General features: G+C 40.2%; 1 protein-coding gene across 3 annotated transcripts in view; it reads left to right on the top strand.

Annotated features, from left to right (window-relative positions):
• The first annotated feature begins 2,042 nt into the window (after positions 1 to 2,042).
• The window catches only part of Gpr173 (G protein-coupled receptor 173), a 33,745-nt gene continuing 11,292 nt past the window's right edge, over positions 2,043 to 24,495 (top strand). For 2 of the 3 annotated variants that reach the window (XM_071606474.1, XM_027950165.3), the window contains exon 1: positions 15,382 to 15,691. The gene's annotated coding sequence lies outside the window, so the exon portion shown is untranslated. Of the gene's footprint in view, positions 2,077 to 15,381; positions 15,692 to 24,495 lie in introns of those variants that run through there. The other variant, XM_071606475.1, reaches the window with a different exon arrangement.

Below are 24,495 nucleotides of genomic sequence, written 5' to 3' on the forward strand. Positions count from 1 at the left end.
AGCCCAGATGACTTCACTAAAGAATGCTACCTACCAAACATTTTTCATTTTTTTTGGGGGGGGGCGGTGGATACCAGAGATTGAACCCAGGAGAACTTAACCACTTAGCCACATTCCCCCAACCCTTCTTTATTTTTCATTTTAAGACATGGTCTCACTAAGTTGCTTAGGGTCTTGCCAAGTTGTTGAGGCTGGCTTTGAACTTGCAATCCTCCTGCCACTCCTCCTGAGTTGATGAGAATACAGGAATGCACCACCAGTCCCAGCTTCATTTGTTTTGAGAAAGTCTCTCTGTATTTCCCAGGCTGGTCTTGAACTATGATCTCAAGAAATCTTCCTGCCTCAGTTTCCCAAGTAACCAGGATTACAGGTATACATCATCATGCCTGGCTGTCTACCAAACTTTTAGAAAAAATAACACAACTTCTACACAATATATTTGTGTAGAAATATACAAATATATTCGAGAAAGTTGAAGAGGAAAGAACATGATACAATCTAGTCTGAGACCAGAATTAAACTGATACCAAAATCAGAAAAAAGAATTTACAAATAAAACTACAGACTAGCATCCCTTGTGAATATATATATATATATATATATATATATATGAAAAATGTTAACAAAGACTTCAAAAATCCAAAAACTTATAAATAGATCCTAATAAACAAAAGATATTTTATCCTATAGTGTAAGATTGGTTTAGTATTCCAAAATCAATCAATGTAATTAATCATGCTCACAGAATAAAAAAGAAAATCTATATGACCATGTCAATAGAGGCAGAAAAGCACTCAAAAAAATCAAACTCCCATCCATGCTAAAAAAAGTCTTACCAAACTAGGGATAAAAAAAACATTTCCTCAGTCAGATAAAGAGCATGTATAAAAAGCCAGCAGCTAGCAGGGTGTGATGATTCATGCCTGTAAAACCAGCTACTGGGGATGCTGAGGCAGGAAGATTGCAAGTTCAAGACCAGTCTGGGAAACTTAGTGAGACCCTATCTCAGAGTAAAATAAAAGGGACCGGGCACAGTGGCACATGCCTGTAATCCCAGTCGCAATCAGAATTTGAGACTAAAAAGATCATTAACAGTAGCATTACAATATACAAAACACTGAAAGATAAATTTGACAAAAAATGTGCAGGACTTGTACACTGAAAAATCATAGAACCTTTCTGAGAGCATTAAGGAAGATATCCTGTGTTCACAGATTGGAAGACTCATATTACCAAGGTTCACAGACTGAGAAGTTGATTCTATAATTCATAAAGAAATGCAAATGACCTAGAATAACCGACACAATTTTTTAAATGATTTCCAACTATAGTCACCAAGATGATATGCTATTGATGTAAAAGATGTGTGAAAAATAAGAGAGTCAAGAAATAGGCCCACACATTTATGGTCAATTGATTTTCAACAAAGGTATAAATGTAATTCAATGAGGAAAGAATATGTTTTCATTAAATGGTGCTTGAACAATCGAATAGCCATATGTAAGAAATTTGGATCCTGGCAGTTACCTCACAACATATAAAAAAATAATGCAAGATAGATCAGAGACCCACAATAAAATTATTTTTAAAATCAAGGAAAACATAGGAGGGGATCTTAATCACATTTGGTTTGGGACAGATTTCCTAAAGAGGTCACAAAAAGCATGAAAAAAAGCAACAACAACTTGGACTTAAATCAAAAGTAGAAATTTATTCTTCAAAAAGAAACTATTATGAAAAGAAAAAAAAAACAGGCCACAGACTGGGGGAAAAAAAGTTTTATGAAGCATATATTTAATAAAGAACTTGTATAAAGCATATGTTAAGAACTCTGAGGGGCTGGGTATGTGGCTCAAGCGGTAGCGCGCTCGCCTGGCATGCGTGCGGCCCAGGTTCGATCCTCAGCACCACATAGAAACAAAGATGTTGTGTCCGCCGAAAACTAAAAAATAAATATTAAAAATTCTCTCTCTCTCTCTCTCTCTCTCTCAAAAAGAAGAACTAAGAAAACAAGCAATCAAATTTTTCAAATGTGCAAAATATCTGACAAGATACTGCACTAAAGAAAATATACAGGTGAGAGTTTAAGTACATGAAAAATGGTCAACATCATTAATCATTAGGGAAATGCAAATTGTTGTACATAAATACAGGGGAATTTTGTTTAGCACTAAGAAGGAATGAACTATTGACTCCAAGGCTCAGTCTCAAACTAATTATACTGAGTGAAAGAACCAGACCAAAAAGAGAACATACTTGAAAGGAAAGTGAAGAACTGGGAGATGGACAAGCAAGAAATGAAAGACGGAGACCAGGCAGAGATACACACGAGAGTTTATTTGTCAGAGCTCACAAATAAAGGCCATCTCTCCATAGACGGAGAGAGGCCCCAAGATGTTCACATGTTCAGCTTTTGTGGGGTAGACCATGGGGATGGGGTGGGGGGAGTCTGGGTAAGAGGAAACACAGGAAAATGAAACTTATCTCATGAGATGGTGATTAACATTTAAGATGGCTGCTCGAATGTTAAATCAATACCCTATAATATTGATATAGAATCCAAGAAATGCAATTGAATGGATTAATAGATTGGAGGATGGTTCAAATATGGTGTGTGTGGTGGGGAGGGGGGAGAGGTCAAAAATAACTTAGAGAATGTGACCTGAGGGGCTGGGGTTGTGGCTCAGTGGCAGAGTGCTTGCCTAGCACATGTGAAGCACTAGGTTCAATCCTCAGCACCACATAAAAATAAATAAATAAAATAAAGGCAGCCGGATGCAGTGGCACACACCTATAATCCCAGTGGCTTGGGAGGCTGAGGCAGGAGGATCACGAGTTCAAAGCCAGCCTCAGCAACAGCAAGGCGCTAAGCAATTCAGTGAGACTCTGTCTCTAATAAAATAGAAAATAGGGCTGGGGGGCTGGGGCTGTAGTTCAGTGGCAGAGCGTTTGCCTAGCATGTATGAGGCACTAGGTTCGATCCTTAGCACCATATAAAAAATAAGTGAACAAATAAAATAAAGGTATGCTGTCCATCTACAACTACAAGGAAGGAAGGAAGGAAGGAGGGAGGGAGGGAGGGAGGGAGGGAGGGAAGGAAGGAAGGAAGGAAGGAAGGAAGGAAGGAAGGAAGGAAGGAAGGAAGGAAGGAAGGAAGGAAATAGGGCTGGGCTAGGGTTGTGGCTCAGTGGTTGAGTGCCCCCTGAGTTCAATCTCCATTACCCCTACCCCAAGAAAAGGCATTGTGTCCATCTACATACATTTGACCTAAGCAACCAGATAGATAGTTACCAACATGATAAAGCAAAGACTGTGGGAGGTGCTATAGTTTTAGGGACAATGTCAGAAACTGAGTTATAGATGTGTTGAGTTTGAGAATGATTATTAGACATTTAAGAGAGGATGTCAAGTACAAAGTTTGATGTGAGATTCTGGAGATTAGGAGAGAGAACTAGCCTGGAGACATAAATTTGGGAGCCTAATTCCAGGACTTTCACTCTTAACCACTAATATATATCAGTACATGAATATTGATATGGCTTCCCTAACTGGCCACCCTGCCTCCTGCTTTTACCCATTTCCATCCAGCTTCCCTGCCTTCCCTGCTAGAGAGGTCCTTCTCAACTGCAAAAAAGACCATACAACGTCCATGATTAAGAACAAAGGAGAAAGAGAAGAGAAAGAAATTTTTCAGTACTGACCCAATCCCTTAGGGATAAAGTCCCATCGTCCTAACTCAGCACCCTGGAGCTTTTGTGGCATGTTACTTGCCTCACCAGCTGACCCTGCCACCTTAATTCTCTCCTCTACCTGTAAACAATTAAAAAATCTCCCTATGGGATACTGCCACATCGATGTTCATAGCAGCACAATTCACAATAGATAGACTGTGGAACCAACCCAGATGCCCTTCAATAGATTGATGGATTAAAAAAAACGTGGCATTTATACACAATGGAGTATTACGCAGCACTAAAAAAATGACAAAATCATGGAATTTGCAGGGAAATGGATGGCATTAGAACAGATTATGCTAAGTGAAGCTAGCCAATCCCTAAAAAACAAATGCCAAATGTCTTCTTTGATATAATGAGAGCAACTAAGAACAGAGCAGGGAGGAAGAGCAGGAGGAAAAGGTTAACATTAAACAGAGACATGAGGTGGGAGGGAAAGGGAGAGAAAAGGGTAATTGCATGGAAATGGAAGGAGACCCTCATTGTTATACAAAATTACATATAAGAGGTTGTGAGGGGAAAGGGAAAAAAAGAAAAAAACAAGGGAGAGAATTAAATTACAGCAGATGGGGTAGAGAGAGAAGATGGGAGGGGAGGGGAGGGGGGATAGTAGAGGGTAGGAAAGGTAGCAGAATACAACAGTTACTAATGTGGCATTATGTTAAAAAGTGGATGTGTAACCGATGTGACTCTGCAATCTGTATTTGGGGTAAAAATGGGAGTTCATAACCCACTTGAATCTAATTTATGAAATATGAGATGTCAAGAACTTTGTAATGTTTTGAACAACCAATAAAAAAATACAAAAAAAAATCTCCCTATGACCCAGCATTCCCAAATGCTAGCAGTTCCTCATGCTCCCACTCTGCCTTTAATCAATAAATCTCAATACCACCCCCCCTTTTCTTCCTAGGAATATTCTGTCTTGCCATCTGTCAAAATTTAGCTCAAACATCCCTAGGTTTGGCTACCCATAACTCCACTTGTATAACTGTCATGTAGAATTTATGCAACTTTCTGCCACATCTATCTGTCTCACATGCAAGGCCTTTAGAAGTCAAAATAGTGGATACCCTGAGGTGGAAAGTGGCTGGGAGAAGACACAGTTGGACCTTCTAGAATGCTGATCAGAATCTGTTTCTTTACTTGAGTAATGTTCCATTTGTGAAAACTCATCAAATTGTCCATAAGTTTTGTGGAATCTTGCGTGTGTGTGTGTGTGTGTGTGTGTGTGTGAGAGAGAGAGAGAGAGAGAGAGAGAGAGAGATACTAGAATAAAGGCAAACCAGATGGTAAGAAAAAAGCAAGGGGGGCTGGGGATGTGGCTCAAGCGGTAGCACGCTCGCCTGGCATGCGTGCGGCCCGGGTTCGATCCTCAGCACCACATACAAACAAAGATGTTGTGTCCGCCGATAACTAAAAAATAAATATTAAAAAAAAGAAAAAAGCAAGGAAGTAAACTATAACATTCAGGTGATAATTACCTTTAGAGTAAAGAGAAGGAGATACAATTGGTAAGTCACCCAGAATACTTCTAGTTTCCTAAAATGTGTGGTTGTTATATAGGTGTTTAATTTATTAATTAATTTCTTAATTAATAGATATAAGATTTTATACTTTTCTGTAGGTATATATATTTACCATTAAAATGTTTTTTAAAGTATATAACTTCCAGGATATAGTTGTAAAGAAAATACTTCAAAAACAAAAGCAAAGTGTAACAGAGGATCCATAGTATACTACTTTGTGTGGAAGAAAAGTAAAAATGAGAAATACATATATTGTTCATTGTGCAGACAGAAACACAGCAAGGGTAAATCAGAAACTAGTGAAGGTATGCAATGGGGTGAAAAAGATGAGAGGATGGGAGTACAGCAGGTGAGGAAGTGACATTTCTCTCTGAGTATAATTTTTGTATAATTTTAACTTTAAATCATGTTGATGTATCATATAATCAATCAACAAAAATAGGTAAAAAGAAAATAGAAAGCAAGCAGAAACAAAGGAGCTTATTTCAAGTGAATAATGGGACTATACTGAAAGGGGAAAACCCAAAAGAACTGTAAATAGATATTTAGTCCTAGTTAGTAGCTTTATTTTTTAGTAGTGGTGTGGTTTGCCAATTCTGAAACTGCTGAGTATATATTCTCGTGTTACTGAAGAGGGTCTGAGAAGGAGACTTCAACTCAGGATGACAGTCCTTCTTGACAAATGTGGCAGAAAGGAATTTCAAGATATGTCAGATAAAGGCACAGAGATTTATTCAGGAAAGCAAGGAGTACAAATTCAAGGGAGAATGCAGGCCATCTTGAGAATAAGAAGCAGACTTTTGGGGTCTCAGACTCTTCTTTTTAAAGGAAACTTTGTGAGGGGTGGGCATGGAAAGGTATGTGAAAATGACATCAGTCTCATGATCACAGGTGGTTTGTGGTGGTCTGGCAGTTTTCAATAGATGATTCTGGGAAAGTGTCCTACATTATAAGTATTTTAAAATCTCCCTTTGTTCAGTCTATTAAAAATTACATTTATCTGTGGGGTAATTAACACTGCACAGGGCATTTTTTTTTGTACTGGGGATAAATCCAGGCACTTAACCACGGAGCCACATCCCTAGCCTTTTTTTGTATTTTATTTAGAGACAGGGCCTTACTAAGTTACTTAGGACCTCACAAGTTGCTGAGGCCAGCTTTGAACTCACTATCCTCCTGCCTCAGTCTCCCAAGCTGCTGGGATTACAGATGTGTGCCACCATGCCCGGCTGCACAGGGCAATTTTTATAAATAGGTGGAATTTCCAGTAACGTTAAGATTATGAGTGAAGATTCTTAGATTTCCCAGAAATTTTAGATTGGCAGGTCTGGGACAAAAGCTATCTTAGTGAGTGACCAGCCTGGGAAGAATACTGGCTTTGGGAGTGAAGGTATGAAGAACTTTAGTACAGACTTTCAGATTTAAGTTATAATCATCTTGTCCTTCCTTTTGTCTCCTTTCTATCCTACATAACTAGACTTGAACAAATATATAAATTCACTGTGGATAATGGGAACTCAGTTTCTATCAGAGCTAGAATGAACCTTGTAATTTAGAATTGGAATTAAAATATCAGTATGAGCTCATGGTCTTCAAGGAGATACAGAGATTAGATCGACAGATGATAGATGAATAGAAGGGTATATGGAAGGGTGGATGGTTGCATGGATAGACAGACCAACTGACAGATAGAAAGGTGATACGTGTAGGAATATCTTAGCTCCACTGAAATGGCCTAGAAATAAGAGCAACAAGAGCACACCTAGTGCCCATATCTTGGTACCTTTACCCAAAAGAATTAAGACTAAATTACAAAGTAAGCCTGGAACATCTTGCTGTTATAAAAAAAAAAGAAAGAAAGAAGGAAAAAGAATAAATGTTCAAAGAATAATGGAGTGTAATAAAAGAACACAAAGGAAAGTTCAAGGGGACTCCCCAGGGCTGAAGTTTTACCTCAGCGGTCAAATGCTTGCCTAGTATGCATGAAGCTCTGTGCTTGATACTTAGTAGCACCAGAAAAAAAAACCCAATAATTCTAGAATAAATATTGAATTTAGTGGTTTATAGCCCATTGAATAAAATAAGAATCCACAAATACATGTGATAAAATTGACTAAATTAATGAATAAATAAATGGGGGAGAAAACCTTTTTTATTGTAGAATGTGAACTGATAAATGTATAAGGAATAATGGAATTAGAAAAGCACCATTTGGCACCTATTAAAGTAGTCATTGTTTCAGGCAAGTGCAAAGGGATTGTGAGAGAGCAAGGGGAACCTATGGCTTTTTATTCCATACACTTCTGAGTTATTCAAGCGTCTCACAGTGTGCATGTTGACATGCATTGCTTGTGTAATTAAAATATGTATAATTTCTGTCATGCAGAGGGACAAATGTTTGTCACTGTCAGTGCTCACTGCAAGATACTAGAGATAAATAAGTTGCACTAAGGCGCTACCCAAGGAGCGCTGTCTGCTGAGAGTCAGAGATAAGAGCAGCAGCCCTAATTAACTGTTACACGGAAAAATACACTAGAACATGGTGATAAGTAAAATCTTGCCTGACTACCTCAGCACAGTGCTGGGAATATGAACTCAATAGCTGCTTGAGGAAAGGGTAAAGCGACATATACAGTCAGATAGCTTTGCATAAGAAAGGAAGAAATGCAGAATATAAGTTATTATCTTATGTATCTATAAAGTGTATAGTATCTGTATAGAGATAGATAAACACTGAAGAATAAGCCAAAAATGAATTAAAATATTAGCCTCTGAGGGAGGGGGCTTAACAGGGAATAGGGACAGGATAAAAGTGACATTGCTCTGGATAAATCTTGTATAATTATATAGCTGAGACCTGGGAAATGTAAAAATGTTTTACATATTTCAATTTCAATTCAATTTTTAAAAACCAACCCCTAAAAATTAAAAAAAAAGAAGTTGTTACATTGGTAACATAACTTCCAGAGATGATAAATGTACTATTTCCAGCAACTTTAGAATGGGTCTCAAGACCCATGCATACCATACCCATAGTGGAATATATTTCAAAAACAAATAGAAATACTTAGAAATCTTAGACTTCTTTGAAGGGTCTAATTGTTAGTAGAAATACTGATTTTATTAGTTTAATGCAAAGAAAGCATTAAATAGATGTTAGGAACCACGATTTTCAGAGAAAATGAAGGATAAAATTTTTAAATTACCTAAACACTTTGGAATATTAATTTTGAATTGTAAATATCAATATGGTCTAATTACATTTTGCTTCTTTCACAAAAGATTTCCTTAATGCTAGGGCCTCTGGGTACGTTTCATATTCTATTTCTTGAGCTGAGCATGGGTGTTTGATTTTTAATTATTTGTTAATATGTATCCATAAGCCTTAAGCACATTTCCATCTATACCTTACATTTCACAATTTAAAAAGTCAAATTTTTAAAAAAGTAGAATTGGATAATAAAACATGATATTCTTTCAACTGAGTGCAGCCTGGACTGGCTAAGGAATCCACAGCAGCCCCACAAAGGTCCTTTGCCCACTGGATAGCAGAGTACCATCATGTCAGAGAAAGGAACAGGAGAAAATAATAAACTTCTTAAATTGTCTAAAACATGTTTATCTTTCTGCCTCTTCAGAATGGTAAACAGAGGGACACAGACAGAAGGGAATCCATGCTTTTTTCATTCCTAGAATGTTGGACTGAATTCAAAACAGGGGCCTGTGTCTGTAAGCATATGACTAAGTTCCCTCTGTCTTCTCCCCCTCCTGCTTGCCTGTTGACTTATTTGTGCTCATCGCATAGAGACAGGCCATTTTGGAGAATCCTTTCTTTCCACTGCCAATGGGGGAAAGCTGATCCCCTCCTCTCTAGAAGGGTGGGGTCTTGGGCCCATCTGGCTTCTCCTATCTCCTGTGCAGGCCATTCCTTCCTCATCTCTCTTACTCAACATTGCCCATCACCTCACCAGAACACTCCTTTCTCTTGAGGGCCTTGGAATGTCATGGGTGGAGGATGAGGCCAAACTGAGATATCAGGAGTCCAGGTCAAGATCTCTGTCTTAGTAATGAAGTCTAAGATCCTTAGACTGGCAATCAGAGTTTGATCCTCTCTCATCAGGCCACATCTAATTGCTTCCACTGTGCTCCAAACACATCCTGCTTTCTGGGATCTCCAAGTCTTTGTGCAGGCTATTTCACTCCCTCAAGTACCTTTTGTTTCTTATTTAATTAAGAGTTACATGATACTGATTATGTCTTGACCCTCTTCCGAATACTTTGCAGATATTATCTCCTTTATTTTCACAATCTTCCATAGTAAGAACTATTATTACTCCCATTTAACAGACAAGGAACTTGAGACACAATGAAGGTAAGAGGCATGATTTAAAACCCAAGCAGTCTGAGACCAGAGTCAGTGTACTTAGCCACTTACACTATACTGCCTCTTAAGCTTCTTCCAACTCACTTCCACTTCTTCTACACACTTATCTTGGATATTAATACCTCACCCCACTCTTCCCCTGATTTTGCGCTTCCATACGTCCTGGTTCCCACCTTTGCCTCATGTTATGATGAAACAATCTAATTGCCTCTTTGATTTTTTTCATTTTTAAAAACGTTTGTGTGTGTGGTGCTGACAATGGAAAAGAGGGCTTCATGCATGCTAGGCAAGTGCTCCACCACCAAGCCACACTCCCAGCCCCAAAACTTTTTAAAATTGAAGTATAACACACATAAAGAAAAATACTCAAGACATAAATGCAGAGTTCTCAACTAATCATTCCTAAGTAACCACTCATGTAATCAGTACTGAAATAAAAAATCAGAACATTTCCAGCATGCCAGAAAGTCTTTTGGGGCCTCCTACTCAGTCCCTCAACAGTAATCAATATTCTGATTTATTTCACCATAGATTAGCTTTGTCTGTTTTAGAACTTTATACATGGAATCGTATAGCATGTATTTTTTTTGAGTCTGGTTTATTCTGCTCCACATAATGTTTGAGGGATTCATCCATATTATTATATGCAGTACAATGGGTCATTTCTTCTAGTTGATGTGTAGTATTCCATTATGTGAATATACCACAATTTATCATTCTCCTGTTGATAGCATTTGGGTTGTTTCCAATTTGTGCTGTTACAAATGGTGGCTTTATGAATATTATTGTATTTTTTTAGTTAGCATATCCAGTCCTGTGTGACTTATGACAGGATTAAATTCTAAGAGAAGCCTGGTGCAATGGTGCATTCCTGTAATCCCAGACACTCAGGAGTCTAAGGCAGGAGGACCACAAGTTCAAGGCCAGCCTCAGCAACTTAGCAAGGCCCTAAGCAACTTAGTGAGACCCTGTCTCAAAATAAAAAATAAAAAGGGCTGGGGATGTAGCTCAGTGATTATATACCCCTAGGTTCAATCCCCAGTACCAAAACCAAAAACACAAAAACAAAACAAAACAAAAAAAGAAAACATAAGAAAATGTTTTATAAAGTTCTAAGAGATGCATTAGGCAATTCTGTCATTGGATAAACCAAGATGGCTATGATGTCACTGGGCAATTGTATATGTAGTCAGTTGTTGACAGCACATGACTGTACAAGCATTTCTGACAGGCCCATAGCTAAAAGTAGAATTGTTAGGTTATGAACTGTGCATATGGTCCCCTTTAGTAAATACTGGTAAGCAGTTTTGAAAGTGGTGATATCAATTTATATTTTCATCAGCACTGTGTGAGAATTTTATTCATTCTATATTCTCACCAATATTTTATATTGTCTTTTTATTTATGGCAATTCTAGTGGGTGTGGGGAGGATTTGTTCATTTTGTTTTGTGTAGTGCTAGGGATGAAACCAGGGCTTCACACGTGTCAAGCAAGTGCTCTACCACTGAACTATACCACCAACTCCAATTTTAGACTACCAGTGAGGTTGAGCACATTTTCTTAAGTTGTATATTCTATTTTGTAAGGTCTCTGTTCAAGTGTTTTGACTGTTATTCTATTGGGTTATCAGTCTTTTCTTATTGATTGGTAAGAGTTCTTCAGTTATTCCAGATACGCATCTTTTATTGGATATATGTGCAAATATTTTCTCCCCTTCTGTAACTTACCTTTTTATTCTCTTAATGCTACATTTTGAGGGACAAAAGTCTTAAATTTTAATGTAATTTAATGTGTTGATCCTTTCTTTTATGGTAGGTAACTCCTTCCTGTCTTGAGTCTTTTCTCACCCCATTTTATATAGATATTATCCTATGTCATTATTCTTAAAAGCTTTATTGTCTTGCCTTTTATATTTTTCTCAATATTTAGCAAATTGATTTGGGGATGTTTGTGTGAGGCAGGGATCAAGATACATTTTATGGGCTGGGATTGTGGCTCAGCGGTAGAGTGTTCGCCTAGCATGTGTGCAGCCCTGGGTTCAATCCTCAGCACCACATAAAAATAAATAAATAAAGGTACTATGTCCAACTACAACTAAAAATAAATATTTTTAAAAAGATACATTTTATGTGACTATCCAACTAATCTGAAAACACTTATTGAGAAGACTGACCTTGCCGATTCTAAAGAGCCAACTTCATCATAAATCAAGTGACTATATATATGCTTAGTTCACTTACTGAACTCTATTGTCTTCCATTGGTCTATTTATTTATCCTTGCAGCAAAACTGCCCTATTGGTAGCTTCATAAGTCTTAGTAGCTGGTAGAGGAAACCTTCTCTTGTTTTCATATTCTTTGCCTTTTGCAATACTAAAGAAAAATTACAATTGGCTTATCAAATTACACATGCACATACACACAAATATGTTGGGATTTTCATTAGAATTTCAACAACTCTATTACTTTTGGAAGCTTGTATATCATTACAATTCTTGAACATAGCATATTGCTCCATTTATTTAAGTTGTCTTTAATTTTTCAATGATGTTTTATAATTTGCTGTATATAGGTCTTGCACATTTTTCATTAGTTTTATTACTAGATATTTGGTAGTTTTTGATGCTGATATAAATGATGTCTTCTTTTCTCAATTTTTCTCTTTATTACTGGTATACAGAAAATACTGGTTTCTTTTCTTTGTGGTGCTGGGGATCAAACCCAGGGCCCTGTGCATGCTAGACAAGTACTCTACCACAGACCTATACTCCCAGTCCTAAAGAACTAACTTTTTATATTGATCCATGTCTCACAACTCTGACAAATTTACTTATTATAAGTAAATTTTTATGTAACTTTTTGTATTTTCTATACACAAAAATCACATCATCTATAAGTATTTGTATATTTATCTTTCCTTTCTAATCCTGTATCTTTTTATTTGTCTTGCTTTAATGCACTGAGCAGGACCTCCAGCACAATTTGAACGAAAAGACTATAGTGGGCATCCTTGTTTTATTCCCAACTTAGAAAACATTCAACATTTTCCTGTTAGGTATGATATTTACTACAGCTTTAAAAGTAATTTCCCTTATGTTCTTAGCAAACTTATGTTTGTTATTTTTTTTTTTGTCATGATGGGTTTCTTTGCTTTTTTTTTTTTTTTTTTGCATCTGTTCAAACAATCACATAATTTTTCTCCAATCCCTGGAGAGATTTGTGTAAAATTAGAAAATTAGTGGTCTTTTTTTTTCTTTAAATGCTTTGTAGAATTTACTATTTATGGTATTTGGGCCTGGAGGATTTTTTGTAGAAAGCTTTTTAATTATAAATTCAACTTATTTAATAATTATTGGATTGCTCAGAGTCTATTTTTTTGTGAGTTATAGTGAACTGCATTTTTCCAGGAATTTTAAAATTGTATTGAAATTTTCAAATTTGCCAGTATAAAGTTCTTTCTAATACCATCTTATTAAATTGTAATGTCTCTGTGACCTGTACTGTAGTGCCCCCATTTGTTCCTGATACTTTTTTTAATGTGCCTTCTGTATTTCTTTTCTAAATAAGTCTCAGGATTTATCATTTTCTAGATTTTTAGAACCAACTTTTAGTTTTATTGATCCTTTCTGTTATTGTTCTAGTTTGTATTCATTGACCTCTGTCTTATCTCTATTATCGCCCTCCAAATAAAATTTGCTAATTTTTCTAATTTCTTGAGATGTATTTCCAACCATTCTTTTAAAATAATATATAAATTTAAAGCTATAAGTTTCTCCCAAAACACAGACCTAGTAGCATCCCTCAGAATTTCAGATATTTTTTTTCAGAGACAGACAAGTGTTTATTTAAGAAAGCAGAGACACATTCAGGGGAAAAAAATGGGCTATCTTGAGAGTGAGAAGCCTTCAAATATATTATTTTCATTATTGGTTAATCCAAAATATTTTCTAATTTCCATTAGGGAGTTTTCTTTTATCCAGGGGTTTTCTCCCTCTCCAAATCATGGTGCCAAACTTCAGTGGGCATAAAAAATTAACCATCTGAATGGCTTGTCAAAATATAAGATTTCAAGTCCCATTTCAAACCTACCAGATTAGTATTTCTATAAAGAGGGCCTGAGGATTCACATTTCATAAATCCTCTAGCAGATTGAGATGCAGGTGTTTGCCTTCCTGGCACACAGTTTGGTGGCAGAGACTGGGTTTTCTAAGGGCAGGGAGCAAGTTCATTTCACCCGTATCATCAGGGCCCAGCACTGCACCCATGTAAAACTGTGTTTAAGAACCGAATGAGCCAATATATGAAGGAAGAAAGGAAATAAATTTTTTATACAAAGATAATTAGAATTCTGGAATGCTAAATTCAAGCAGCATCATTTGGTCCCAGTTTAATCCCATTTGGATCAGAAATAGTTTTTCCTTGTCTTCCCTTCCTTTTCTGGTCTGCCCACCAGGCTTTCTCTTCACCTGTCCCATTATGCCTTCCCAGAACATGGCCTTAGTATGGGTTCATGCCTGTCTACTTGCCTAAGGAAAACAGGGGTAGCACAAGAGGTATCAGGGATTAATCAGAGCTGGGCACACGTGCTTCTCCCCGAACTCCCCCTCCCCCACCACCCATCTCCTGGACCTGCCCATAGAACCCCACTCTAAATAAATTATTTATCCTACCTCTCAAGAGACCTAAGCATACCTCCCAACCCAGATTTTGAAAAACTTCCACCGGACCTTTGTCCAGACCCCAGACGCTCCTATTCCCTGCCTCCTTTGCACCTGTAACCCATGTGAGTGGCTCTCTCAGCAGCTCCTTCGCCACCTCTACCTGCCTCCATGCATGCATCTCAGAAAGGCCTGAGCCTGACTTCCTCAGCCAGCTATTGTCCTGGCAGCACAACCGCCACGCCAGCATCCCCACCCAGCCAGCCAGCCAGCCAGCCAGCCTGCTGTTCCCCGGCCTCACCAGCCCCCCCTCCCCGCCCCGCCCTAGGGAGGACCAGGCTGGTGGTTGGGAGTCTCCCTGCCTGCTCAGCCTCCCTCCTTCCCTCTCTCTCCCTCCCTCCTCCACCCGCCCCTGAGGCAGGGACCGTACAAATCGAGGAGAGGGGGGACAGACAAGCCTGATGGGGTCTAGCTTAGGGCTTTGGACTCCCCACTGTTACCCTATCTAGGCTGGGTATCCCCAGCATTTTAGGAACTAGATTTGTGTTAGCTGGGGTGACTCCCAAGCCAGGAAGTTCCTTCCGGCAGGCCTGTAGTGCCCTCTTTTTACATTAGGACCCCCCTCGGATACTCTGAGCCACCCTTCTCAACCCGGATCTAAAACCTGGGACACAGCTATCAGGCCAGCCTCTCTCTCTCCACCCCACCCCCTCTTTCTGGCGTCCATCCCCTCCCCAACACCACCTCTGCTGCTGCCTCTGGTTGTGGACCTGCACCTCTTCCCCATCCCCGCCAGGCCCGGGGAGAGGGGTGAGCCTGGATGAGAGCCCCCCAACCTGGGGCTCTCTCAGGCCATGGCCCCTGTGCTCCCGGGGAGGAGCCCAAGACCCTGAGCATCTGCTAGAGGCTTGGCAGAGGCCCCGCGGGGACCGAGTCTTCTGAGGACAAAAGGCGGCGGCCAGCAGGCAGACGGGCGGGGGGGGGGGGGTACAGGCAGCCAGGCAAGTAGGCGGGTAGCAGGGGCCAGCGCTGGCCCCCCCTCCCAGCCTGGCTGTGGCATGAAGATGGGGGTGGGAGTGTGTAGTGGGGGAAGCACCTGCTGGGACCCCCACCTGCCAGCTTGTTGGGCACCCCATGGCTGTATGCTGCCCACCTGGTGTTCCCCAACACCCCCAGCCCTGCCCAGTGCACCCCTCCGGTGCCTGCTTCCCCTAATGCCTGCGATTTAGACCAGCCCAGCTGTATCCACGGCAACAGAAGCAGAAGTGTCACTGGCCGCCAGATCACTGAGGGTCCCACAATGTGGCCTGGGCTGTGATTTATCCTGGGCAAGACAGCTTGAGCCCCCTTCCTGGATGCCAAGACAGAGCTGCTGAGAGAGTCCAGGTAAGCAGTCGGCATCTCTTTATCAAGGATTGGGGGCTGGGACTTCTTTTCTGTCTCCCCACACATTTCAGAATCTCCATCACTGCCATGCTCCTTGTCTCTCTCTCTCTGACTCTTTAGTCTCTCTCTTTCTGCTCCATCACAGGGACTACTCGAGCACCCAAGCTTGGAGTCTCCTCATCTTTCTCCATCTTTCCCAGTCCCAAATGTCCCATGAGAAAGGGAACCACCACCTGTTTCCCCACATAGGGTCTGTTTTTATCATTATGGTGGTGTTTAGGCATGAGGCTGTGTTAATTCCTTGTGTACTAGCTATAGAAGGGATGCCTGGGAGCCCGGCTGTGTTCCCCTCACAATGCCTGCAGCTGCTTCCTCTCCCTCTCCCTCCTCCTTCACCCTCCTCCAGGTTCCTTGGCCTGTTTGCAGGATGTGTATGTGTGTTCATGTCCGTGTGAGTGTGTTTGTGTGTATGAGAGAGAGAGAGAGAGCACCTGTGTAGCAAGCAGGTGGGTACAAATGACAGGGAAGCTGCACCTAGCCCAGACCACCCCCTGCTCCTTTTTTGCCTTTCCTTCTTTCCTTCCCGTATTTCCCCACAGGTAGCACAGACTTTTGCTCATTCACTATGGAAAATATGTGATTCCTATATAGGGGGAGGAAGATGCTGTAGGGATAAAGGAAGGTGAGGTGGGGGTAGGGAGTACTTCCAGGCCCTAGACTGCCTGAAGGCTCTCAGGGGGCAAGGAGCAATCCACATGATGACCTGCAGTGACCAGGCACAACATGGTCATTCCCACATAGTGGGCCTCAGCCTCCATCATATGGCTCTGTCTCTGTTTCAGATACCCATGTTGTGTTTGGGACCTCCAGATCTTATGGCCTTCTGCATGGTGGCCAGCAGTCCCTATATATTGAGGGCAGGAAAACTGGTATATGGAGAACATGGATTCTACCAGGGACACATCCCTCAACTGCTAGCTCTGCAACTTTAGTAGAAGCATGCCACTTACTGAACCTCAGTTTTCCCATCTGTCAAAGATACTGGTAACCCTTCCTTCATGGTGTGTGAAGGGATTAAATGTGTTGGTGCATATAAATAAAGGATATGCATAGAGGTGGCACTGAAGCAATGTCAACCAAGCTCATGGTCAATATCATTGCTGATTGTTCATGATTAATATTGCTATTGATTATTTGGGGGAAGAGCTAATACTTGTCCAGGGTCCCAATAGAGATCTTGGGAAGGCAGCAGGTGGGCAAATGGAAGGATGGGAAGTGGGAGGAGGCAGGAGCTACCTATGTTGTTACTTATCATTTGTAGGGAATGGTAAGTGATAGTTGTAGGCAGAGCCTTCCATCCCCACCCTTTCCTGCACTTTCCCCTGTTTGTGTGCACAAATACACACACAGTCTTGAGCCCCCATGATCCAGCAAAGGCCTGGCTTGCAGCCTGCAGCATCCCTGGCCCTAGTGATGTATGCGTCTCCCTGTTGAGGGGAGACTTGGCAAGAGTTTGGCCTGTGGTCAATGTTTGGCAGGGCCTGGAGATGAGGCTGAAGCTTTTTTGAGATCGCAGGGCTTCTGGTAGAGCTGGGGTGTGGCCCATGCAGCAACCAGACCCATTGGGAACGGATCCCAGGGAGTTGCTCACCTAGAGCCTGGGGTGGGGGGGGAAGTGTGGTCTGCTGGTTGGTTTCTGGGTGTGAGAACACTGAGCAAGAGGTCGGGGGCCAGGGAAGGAGCAAGAGGAGGAGAAAGACTGAGGCCCAGAAGATCTCCTCTGTGGGAGCAGGGAGATCTGGGGTTTTGAAGCATAGGGTAGACTTTTCTAAAAAAGCATTTGGTGTGGAAAGGAGAGAACCCAGCCTGTGTCTGGAGGCATCTGACCTGAGTGTGGGTGTATATGTGCAACTGAAAACATGTGGCTATGTATGTAGTCTGTGTGTGTGTATGTGCATGTCAGTTCGTGGGGACTGTGGGTGTATATGAGTCTCTGTGTGTGAGCAGGCCATGTGACAGCATGTGGGAGTGTGTGGGTGTCTGGGTCAGGCTTGTGTTTGTACAGGGGGCTGGGTATGACTTTGCATGTCTGTCTGGGTGAGGGAATGGGCATGTTTGATTCTGACCTGAGTGTGGGTGTGTTTCTCTGAGCCTATAGGCCTGTTGAATGTCTGATTGTATGTTTGGTTATATGTGTATGAGTGTGTACATGTCTGGTTATATGTCTATGAGTATGTGGATTTCAGAATGCTTAAGTATGCATGTCCAGTTAGGTGGATTCTTAGTTGTATGTACATTCATCTCTGCCCACAAGTCCCTTTGAGTGTGAGTACATCAAAATGGTGTGTTTGTGAGTGTAAAGAAATATATGTGTCTGGCCATGCATGTAGGAGAGGGTGTGTATATGTGTGAACATACTTGTGTGTCATGTGGGTGTGTCTGTAATGTATTTGTGTGAGTATGTCTATGTGTGAATGTCTATGTGGATTCTCTAGCATTTTTAATTTTGTGTATATCTTTGTGTACATGTTTGAGTGCACACTATCTATAGACAAACCTATGATTTCATATATAATTAGGAAATGTAAGCATAGATGGGCACACTAGTATAAAGAGAACTGATTTTGTGAGTATGGGATATTATATGAATAAAAATATACTTTGTGGGTATGCCTGTATATGCACAGTGGACTATGTATATGAGTATGGCTGTGGGGGGTATATACCAGTACATATTATACATATGCAAACACACAAGGCTGTGTGTGTAGATAAGTGGATGCATTTGTATATATGCCTAATTGTGTTTGTGTATACACCATGTATGAGTACATATATAATTGTGATATGCATGAGTAACTACATTTCATAATACTTGGGCATTCGTGTCTCATGTGTTTTGTTTGAATTTCTGAGTATGAGTGTTATGTGAGTATATGTTTGAATATGCTTGTGAATGGTTGTGCATGTATATGTGGGTGTATATGCTAATATGTATGAACACATGACTGCATGCATTTGAGTGAACATATCTATCTATCTATATATATATATATATATATATATATATATATATGCCTGTATGTTCATGCACATCTAGTTGTGTATGTGAATATGCCTGTGTGTGTGCCTGTCTGAATGTACATGTGTGTGAGTGTACCAGTTTGTACAGTTCTAATTATTTGTATTCGTGTGTTTATATATCTTTGTTCTGGAGCATATACTGCAGAACAATGTAAGTTAATGTATGTACACCACTATAAGAGTGTTTGAGTGTGTATGTATATATGAGGATGTCTTTGCAGGTGTGTTTCTATAGGTGTGGATAAATTCTTCTTGTGTAGATGAATAGTTGTGTGTGCAAAAATATGTAAATATACTTCCATGTGTGCATGTGTGTAAACATACCTTTGTATCTAAGTCTGTCTGTGGGAATGTAGATACAAATGATTCTGCTCTCATTTGTATGGTCTTATTATGGGTGTGTGAATTTACATGGTGTGCATATCTGGCTATGATAGTGTAAGTATATTTTTTGTTTCAATATCTGTTTGCATATGGGAATGAATTAGTGTACAAGTTTATGTGCATATGAATATGCTCATAAGTATATATGCTCACACATAGACTTGCATACAAGTCTATGTGTTAGAATGGCTATATATGTATCATCATCTCATTGATAATCATGCACATATCTGGATATTTATGTTGTGAGCACACCCACACAGGTGTGTGTGTGTGTGTGTGTGTGTGTGTGCATAAATACAATTATGTGGTCATCTGACAATGTGTATCTGATGTTTCTTTGTCATTTCCTTAGGTGTGATACAGAGTTAGCTTGTCCATGGGCATGTGAAAGTATACCTGCATGTATACCTGTATTTTTGGATGAATATATATCATTCATGTACATCATGTTGCATGAATGTATGTCACATATATGCCTGTGTTTAAGAGTAAATGTGTGTGGGCTGGAGTTGTAGCTCAGTGGTAGAGCGCTTGTCTAGCACATGTGAGGCACTGGGTTCAATCCTGAGCACCACATAAAAATAAATAAAATAAAGGTGTCCATTTACAACTAAATTTAAAAAAAAGAATAAATGTGTGAGCTAGTACAGTATGAGTATGCTTTGACGTGTGAGTATGTGTATGGAAGAGTGAAGTTATTTGTGCATGTGCCCATCTGATGGTGCATATGAAGGAAATTTGGCTTGGTCCTATGTAGATAGGACTTATCACTGAGAGGGTGATAAAGAAGGTTCTTATGAATTTATGGGACTCCATGTGCACCTTAGCTTATGCTTATATGCAAGTCTGAGATCAGTGGTGCCCCAATAGACCAGATTTGTTTATAATTGTGAATTGGCAAGCTATGACACTTAAGCCATCCATGACCCCCATTTCTGGGTCTGAGGCTTTTCTTGCCTTGACCATATACTAGGTTTTGTGGGGGTCTCAGGACAAGTCCTCTTATTATTCACACCCCAAAAGTAGGAACCAATCATGACTGATATCCTACTGGGAGAAGGAGGCCTATGAACTCTTTAAAAAAGGATTCCTTGAAACACAAAGATCTCTCTTCCCATCCCTGCTCCATCAAAGGCTCATGGCAGAATGGCATAGTGTCTTGGGTTGGTAAATAGTTTTCATAGCACCCAAATTACACCATCCTGGCAGAAATCTAAATGTGAATGTATATATTTAAGTGAAGATATATCAGTAGAGTACGTGTGTGTGTGTGTGTGTGTGTGTGTATAGTGTGGGTTGTGTGTATGTAAGGGAGAGTGTTGCTGTTTGTGAGTAAGGTGTACATGTGAGATATTTAGGTGTATTTTGGAGGGAAGGGGTGGGTGTGGGTGTATGTAAATTGGCCTGTTTGAGTGGAGGATGGTGAATGAGAGTTTGGGTTTGGCTGGGTGGAATATGTGTGAGGATGTGTATATTTGAGGGGCATATGAGTATGGGTGTATCTGGATGGTGCAGGAGAGAATAAGGGGTTATCTGGATAGTGTGTATATTTGATAGCATAGTTGTATCTGTTGTATATAAGAAAAACTGAGTGTTTCTGGGTAGAATATGTATATGAGAAAGTATGGGTACCAGTGGGGTTATTCAAGTGTGGGAATATCTGGATGGTGTGTAGGTGCGTGAGAACACAGTTATCTAGGCAATGGAGGTGAATGGTGGGATGATTCTGATGGTGTGTGTAGAAGAGAGATTTGGGGCACATCTAGGTGAGGATGTGTATGGTGTATGTGAGAGTATACCTGCATTTTGTGTGTAGAGTGTGGATGTGGACAGATTTGGATAGTGGTGATTCAGAGAGGGGTCTGGATTATGTGTGTATACACCCACACATGGATGTGTGTAATTGTGCAGATATTTCTGAGAGTAGTACAGATATGAAAACATGTATGTTATTGATAAGAAGAATATAAATATGTATCTATCTGGGTGGGATACAAGAGTTTGGATTTAACTGGGTTGGAATGAGTGTGCATGTAGTAGGGGTGTGAGTGTATATTGGGATGATACATGTGTAAGTTTCGGATTGCATGGGAGAGAAAGTGTGTAGGTACATTTGGGCTTTGTGTGACATGACACAGTGTGTGAGAATATATGGGGTGGAATGGGTACAAATGTGGATGTGTTAGGATGGTGGGCAGGTGAGAGCATGAGTATATTTGGGTGGCAGAGTGTGCACTAAGGTATATAATGTGCACTAAGGTGAATAATGTGTTTTAAGAGCTTTGGTTGTATATCTGGGTGGAGTGTGAGTGTGTATGTACTTGTGTGTGTGTGTGTGTGTGTAACTGAATAGAGAACATGTGAAAGAGAACATCACAGTGAACCTCACCTTTATGTAAAATTATAATGCACTGATTAAAAAATAAATTAAAGGGAAAACACTAAACTAGAGGAATGATATTGGGGAGGGAGGAGGGAAAGGGAAAGTACTGGGGAATGAAATGGAGCAAAGTATGTTATATGCACATATGAAGATGTCACAATGAACCCTAATATTATGTATAATTATAATGCACTAATAAAAACATAAAAGAGAGAGTTTGGGGCATATCTGGATGGGAGTGTGTTTATAGGGTGTGGGTGCATCCAGGTGGTGTGGAGGGTATGAGAGCATGGGTATATCTGGTGAGTAAGATGTGTGTGGTGATGTGTGAGGGTTGGATATATTCTGGGTAGGATGTATGTTTGAATGTAGATTTATCTAGATGGTGTTTGTGGATTTGAATGGTCTTAATGGTTTGAATGTATTTGGATGGGAAATGTGTCTGAAAATACGAGTGTGTCTGTCCGTGAATTTGGATTTATCTGGATGTCATATAGGTAGTGTATCTGGATGTTTTGTGTGTTCGGTAGTGTGGGTGTGTCTGGATAAGGTTTGGGATTGGGGGCATGTGTATGAATGTGTATTTCCTCAGGCACGTACATTTCTGTTGGGATGACTCTGGATAGTGATGTATGTATAAGAGGGTAAATGTATCAGAGTGAGGCTATATTTGGGATGTGTGTGTTTGAATGTGATTGTGTTTGAGAGAAAGAAAGAGAACTTGAGAAAGTATAAGTGTGCATCTGGACAAGATTTGCGTGTGAGTGTGGGTTCTCTGAATAATGTGTAAGTAAATATCCAAGTGATTGTGTGTCTGTGTGTGTACACATATTTAGATTGAGAATTTGTGGTCTGAGTATCTGGGTTGGGTGGAAAGTGTGTATGTGGTTGTAGGCGTGTCTTGATACCTTGCATGTGAAAGATTGTAGATGCATCTGGGATAGAGATGAGGTCTCTGAGCTTGGGGGCAAAAGTTCGAGTGTATCTGAGAATTGAATGTGAGATTGTGGGTGTACCAAGTTGGGATTTGTTTAAGTGCAGCTATATCTGGATAGAATGCTGGTGAGTGTAAGTGTATTTGAGGTATGTATATATGAGGGTAGGTGTATTTAGATAATATGTGTGTGAGAGTGTGGATATATTGGTGTTGGGTATATGTGTGAAAGTGGGCATATCTGAGTCGTGTATGAGAAGAAGAATGGGTGTGTATCTGGGTTGGGGCATGTGGCAGTGTGGGTATATCTAAGTAGAATGGTGCAGTTCTTTCTGGATGGTGTGTGTGTGTGAGAGAGAGAGAGAGAGAGTACTCAAGTGGTATGTGTACATGAAAGTATATAGGTAAGTCTGTGTGGAATGTGAGTGAATCTGGGTAGGTGTGCATGTGGGTATATCTGGGTAGTGTGCATGTTCAAGTGTATTTATGTGGGGAATGTACATGAAAATGTGAGTATGTGTGTGTGAGTGGATTTATCTATATGCCATGGAGGTGGTGTATCTGGATGTTTCGTGTGTTTAGTAGTGTGGGTGGGTAGGATTTGTGATTATGGGCATATATATGAATGTATGTATATTTCCTTGGGCATATACATCTCTGTTGGAATGTCTATAACATCACCATGTCCATTTTCTCCATCCATGTATATGACTAGGTGAGTGTGGTCATTTTTACCTGTATTGAGAGTGTCAGTAAATGGGAGCTGACTTGTGTGTGTGCATGTTTGTGCTAGAATGGTGTGTGTTTATATATGAGGTGAGTGTGTTTCTACATGTAAATTGGATCTTCAGGATCTCTGGAGACAGCCTTTGGGTGTGAACCCTAGTTCTGTCATTTATTAGCAGTGTAGCTTTGGGAAAGTCACCCAACCTCAATAAACCTCCAGTATATTATCTATAGGGAGTGGGTAATAATACTACCTATCTCATAGGGTGAGGATTAGGTGAGTTAATATATGAAAAGCACTTAGAACAGTGCCTTGCACATAATAAGCCCTCTCATGAGGTGTTACCTATTAATGCAATTATTATCTACCTCCTTGTATAACAGTATGTGTCCATCTGCAAGTGCAAAGGGGGTTTCCATGTGCATATTTGCCCCATTATCTGTGTTCATGTGTATGTGTGAGAAAATAAGACTGTTCACATATGAAAATGGGTTTATACATATATGTGCCCCAGTGTGCATATTAATTACAGGTGCAGGTGCATGAGAAGGGAAGTATGTGTCTAGATATGGATGGAGTGGGTTGGGCCCTGTGTGTATATTTGTGGGTACACACTCTTCTGGGCATATGAATACACATACCCATATCTGTGGTAGCATCTGCGTGTGTGCAGGTGTTCTCTGCATTGCTAGAATTTCTGTATATATGACCATGCTTCTGTCTATGTGTAAGTGCATATGTGCATGCCAGTGTGTTTTTTTCTGACCATGGAACCAGGTTTGCAGCTATCAGCATTGAAATGCATGCATGTGAATCTCTATTGTGAGAATCCATAAATGTCATTGGTTAATATCCAGTTTTATATGTCTTGATGCAGGTGGATGTGTGTGTGTGTAAAGAGTTTGTGTTTCTATGGCTGTGTATTAGGATGCATGAATCTGGGTTGTGTGAGTGCATGTGTAGGTGTGAATGGGTGCGTGCATCTGAAGTCTTGTGTCTTTAGGTATTTATTTATTTATTTTTAATTTTTTTGGATGGACACAATACTTTTATTTTATTTGTTAATTTTTATGTGGTGCTGGGATCAAACCTGGTGCCTCATGCATGCTTGGCAAGTGCTGTATAACTGAGCCACAACCCCAGCCTGTCTTTAGGTATTTATAAGCCTCAGTAGCTATGTGGTATATATGCATCACTCTACATTGCTCTACATGCCTGCTTGCCTCTGTATGTAGCAGTGAACCTGAGTAATTTGCCTGTATTCATGAGCATGTCTATACTGTGTGTAT

This window comes from Marmota flaviventris, chromosome X (assembly GCF_047511675.1).
Source record: "Marmota flaviventris isolate mMarFla1 chromosome X, mMarFla1.hap1, whole genome shotgun sequence".
In the NCBI taxonomy this organism is placed as follows: domain Eukaryota; kingdom Metazoa; phylum Chordata; class Mammalia; order Rodentia; family Sciuridae; genus Marmota; species Marmota flaviventris.